This window comes from Alosa pseudoharengus, unplaced genomic scaffold (assembly GCF_046254945.1).
Source record: "Alosa pseudoharengus isolate Yale_2024_CS ecotype anadromous, Long Island Sound unplaced genomic scaffold, YU_APseudo_1.1 YU_APseudo_1.1_scf_14, whole genome shotgun sequence".
Classification (NCBI taxonomy): Eukaryota; Metazoa; Chordata; class Actinopteri; order Clupeiformes; family Clupeidae; genus Alosa; species Alosa pseudoharengus.
The window spans coordinates 15,205,796-15,210,795 of NW_027468609.1; the positions used below are offsets into that span (position 1 = coordinate 15,205,796).

Sequence of the window (5,000 nt, forward strand, 5' to 3'; positions counted from 1 at the left end):
ATCCTTGTTAGGCTTTAACCAACTTTCACATTTAATACTTCCTGTCTGACTTCCTGGCCAATCAGAGGCGGCAATGGCCATGATGTCAGCTGCTGGGGGGGGGGGGTTTTCGCTAGGGTGAGACAGAGTACACAACTGAAAGGTGTTCTTATTTCCCTCTCAATAACCACACACACACACACACACACACAAACACACACACACACAAACACACACACACACACACACACACACACACACACACATATGAGTGACGTGCCATAGCCAAGCCAGAGTCGACTGACTGAATGACTGGCTGCCTTCTGCAGATTTTATTGGCGTGAGTTCACGCCAGGAGAACAACGAAGACCAAAGAGGACCTACCTTCACCTCCACTTCCTCTTCCCCCCAGACACACACACGCAGACCGCCAGTCACCGCGCAATCTCCACTCCGCTCCCCTCCACACACACACACACACACATCCAAACCGGACGGAGCTGGACCTTTCCCTGTTATGGGACCCGAGGGAACAGCTGTCGAGGGCAGACCGGACACAGAACAGGACTGGGGCGCAAGAGGAAGAGGAAACGCAGAAAAGAGGAAGTGGAGATGTTACATAAGCAACGTTCTACCTCCTCCAGGACTTGAAGAACAGAGGAACCAGCTGGAGGGGAGAAAAGAGGAGAGGAGAAGAGAGAGGAGGAGGGGGGAGAGGAGGAGGGGGGAGAGGAGGAGGATAAGAGAGGGGAGGAGGAAGGGGGAGAGGAGGAGGAGGAGAAGAGAGGAGAGGAGGAGGGGGGAGAGGAGGAGGACGAGAAGAGAGGAGGGGAGAGGAGGAAGGGGAGAGGAGGAGGACGAGAAGAGGAGAGGAGGAGGGGAGAAGAGGAGGAGGAGAAGAGGAGGGGTGAGGAGAGGAGGAGGAGAAGAGAGGAGAAGCGGAGGAGGGGTGAGGAGAGGAGGAGGAGAAGAGAGGAGGAGGAGGGGTGAGGAGATGACAGGAGGAGGAGAAGAGAGGAGAGGAGAAGAGAGGAGAGGGGAGATGAGGAATGAGGAGGAGGGGAGGATAGGAGAGGAGGAAGAGGGGTGAGAAGGAGAGGTGGTGTGGAAACTACTCAGCCTTCACCCCTAAGGGTGGGGCAGCACAGCTGGCCAGATGTGAGTTCACCACATCTCCGCCCTCCATGAAAACACCACATGTCACACACACACACACACACACACACACACACACACACACACACACGCACACACACACACACACACACACACATGACCACACTTGGCTTACGCACTAGCGCCGTCTTGCTCCACTCAAACACAGCTATGTGAATAAATATAAGGCACTCCTCGTGCGTGTCACTGGAATATTTATGAATAGCACTGCTGAACCGAGTTGTGTGCATACTGTATACTGTAGCACTCTTTGCTCACGCACAGCAAGTTATTTAAATAAATATGGAACACTATTCATCTGAATCATGTTGTGTGAAAAAATATAAACTTCATTCATTTACACTTTACAAGTTATGTGAATACACAGGAGCTCTGTTTTGTGCAGTTCACATAGTACGCTTTGATATGAGCTGAGGTAGTTTGTGTAGGACAACATGGCTGTGATGTTCAGACACATACATCCCAACTGAGTCCAGTAGATGGTTGCATAACGTAAGGGCCTTCTGGTTTGGGCTGGGCACATAATGTCAGTCAGCCATATGGAGTTGGTTGCTATTTGCAGAGGAGCGATAATCATTATTGTTATTTTTACCCAAGTCACGGGACAGCCCCTGCAGCTGTTTACCACCAGCTCACATCCGTGAAATCCCAGAGTTCCCCACACACTTGGCTTATAACCGGAGGAGAAACTCCACACTTCACAATCACCACATACTGATCCCGTGCTTGGCCTAGCTACCACTGCTGTTTAAAAATCCGTTTCTCTGAGGTAGAGCGCACATGATATTGATACTGATAGTGTTACACTGTTACTGTGAGCACAACAGGTAGCGTCAGGTTCTTTTCCAAGAGGGAAGTATTGAAAATCAGAGGCCTATCTGGAGAAGTAGGCTATGGTTGGGTTTCAGTGCTGTTTATTTGCATTCTAGTCAATAAATAGACAGCCTATTTCCATAACAAATAAAGTTGTTCTCTGGTAACAATGAAATGACACTGTTACCAGGGCAGAAGATATGATTCTGCATGAATATTCTTTCATTAGTTCACTTCATAACTGTCAATGAAGTGAACACTCAATGATTTGTGAACTTGACCAAAGGCATTTGTCCTGACTTTTCTGTCAGGACGGGACATAAACTCTATGACAGGACAGCTGTGCTCATGTAAACATTGTTGAATAAACTAGGGTGACTAATGCTGTAAATGAACCATGGGCCAACAGCCCAGAGAGACAAGCAGAGACCAGCAGAGCCAAGCTTCTACTGGCCTGATGCAAGGCAAGGCGCAAGGCAAGGCAAGGCAAGGCAAGGCAAGGCAAGGCAAGGCAAGGCAAGGCAAGGCAAGTTTATTTATATAACGCATTTCATACACAGATCTCTCTCCTCAGACTCACACCTGTCCTCAAAGGTGCTATGTTGATGTTTTTTTGTTTTTTAAGTTTAACACATAAAAAAGTAGCCTACCTGGAAATAGCAAAACAACTGTTTTGACGTCATGTTAAAAATGCCTATACTGTGTGTTGTCCAGATACAGTATACACTGAAGTTAGCATGCAAACCAGCTAGCGCTGCGCTGGCCACCCGTGCCTGCTGTATCAAATGCAACACAAGTCAATTGGAAGAGTGCCGTGTAGCTGCGTTCAAGACAACTCAAGACCTACAGATTTCCACCGAGCTCCTTCCAGATCCCTGCTGAGAGCAGCCTGAGTCCTGTACTGAGGCTGCTTACAGTCATGACAAGCCTGTGTCGCAATGAGGCAGCGCCATCTAGTGTTCAACAGCAGAAGGACAGTTTGTCCACAGACTGGACATCATCAAACGGCTTGACCTCTCTCCCAGGTGAAATGGTTGATGTCACAATATACTGTGTGAATATTCAGTGAGAGCTTCACACAGTAAAACAAGACTTTGTGAATCAAAATAGGATTTGAAAGCAAGACAAAACACTTCACACAGTGGTGCAGAGGCGACATTGCTGACATTGCTGACTTAAAATAAAATGTTTCTAGGGACATACACCAAGTCCTACATCTAGATTAAGTGTGTGTGTGTGTGTGTGTGTGTGTGTGTGTGTGTGTGTGTGTGTGTGTTTGTGTGTGTGCGTGCGTATGTGAAACCACTGACACTGACATAATCAGCTCTTTCCTTAACAATCAGCTCATGAACACCTAGGCTGTGGGAACAGCCTCCCCCTGAGGTGGAATATCTGCATAGATTCCCATGAGACAGCAAAGAGCACTACAGATAACCAGTCCAACCTGCTGGCTCAACTGAGTAGCATGGCATGTTCAGGCTCCTGGCTCTGGGCTTGTTGTTTTGAGAGGAAATGGTGTTGTATTACATGGCAGAGGTCCTTACAATCAGCTCAAAATAAAAACGTCCTCCAACTCCTACTGCGTGGAATATTGCACCCCAACCACCACCACCATCATCACCTCTGTGTGAGTCTCTCCCTGTGGACTAACGCGCCAACGACTAACAAACACCAAAGACACAAACCCAAAAGCTGCAGAAAAACAGGACATGACATGGCAGGTACTGAGTCTGTAGAGTGCTGCAGAAACTGGAACCGCTCATTGATCAATCAAATCGATAAATACCCAAACACACCCAATCACATCCCTTGACCCTCCCTCTCCCTCGCTTTTTCTCCCTCTCCTTCTTCTTTCTCCTTCTCTCTCTCTCTATCTCTCTATCATCCTTCTCTCTCTCTTCCTCTCTCTATCACCGGTGGAGCTCAGGACACAGAGAAGTCCAGTAGAGAAGAGTCTCAACACCCCCCCCCCCCACCCCCACATCAGTCTTCTAATTGAAGACTGGAACTTTTGAATTGAATTGAAGGAACTAATTGGGGGGGGAGGGGGGGATCAGGACATAGACAGGGATGTTTTACAACCAAGCAGAGCATTCGCGCTGTGATGGAAAAACTTGCTAAACATCTGTGTATATGTTGTTCACACTACATACAGCCATATTTATATTCTGCTCTTATAAGGTAACCACTAATACACTGCACATATTTATATTTAATTTATATTACTGTAAACCACCTCCTGTAAACCAACTGTATACTACTGTCTACACTGCACTATATATCCTGCCCTGTCTATGCACCACCTGTCCATACTTTGTACTGTATATCACATTGCACTTTCCTGCTTTTTTGCACTTCTGGTTAGATGCAAACTGCATTTCATTGTCTTTGTCCTTGTACTCTGCACAATGACAATAAAGTTGAATCTAATCTAAACGTATGTGACTGTGCGTGAATGTGAGCTGTGTGTGTAGGGGGGCAGAGGTTGACCTGAGAGAATGTGAGATGCCGTTAAGAGGGGCGGAGACATGTCAACTCTACACAACAACACACACACAGCACACCTACAATCACAACACACACACAGCACACCTACAATCACAACACACACACAGCATACCTACAATCACAACACACACACAGCACACCTACAATCACAACACACACACAGCACACCTACAATCACAACACACACACAGCATACCTACAATCACAACACACACACACATACCTACAATCACAACACAAACACAGCATACCTACAATCACAACACACACACACACACACATACCTACAATCACAACACAAACACAGCATACCTACAATCACAACACACACACACACATACCTACAATCACAACACAAACACAGCATACCTACAATCACAACACACAGCATTCCCATTCCACTTTCACTCAGACTTCGCTTCAAGATTCAGGCCAACCTAGACGATACATACAAAACAGCAGTTTATGGAGGAAAGTTTGAAATCCAAATACTGAAACCTTCAGTTCCTGTAGTTTTCTGAGGA

General features: G+C 46.8%; 1 protein-coding gene across 3 annotated transcripts in view; it reads right to left on the reverse strand.

The window, feature by feature from the left end:
- Positions 1-5,000, reverse strand: part of tacc1 (transforming, acidic coiled-coil containing protein 1) — a 53,451-nt gene that overhangs the window by 36,822 nt on the left and 11,629 nt on the right. Inside the window, exon 1 of one of the 3 annotated variants that reach the window (XM_076283950.1) lies at positions 364-509. The exons of the other annotated variants lie outside the window; for them this stretch is intronic. The gene's annotated coding sequence lies outside the window, so the exon portion shown is untranslated. Of the gene's footprint in view, positions 1-363; positions 510-5,000 lie in introns of those variants that run through there. 3 annotated transcript variants of the gene reach the window in all.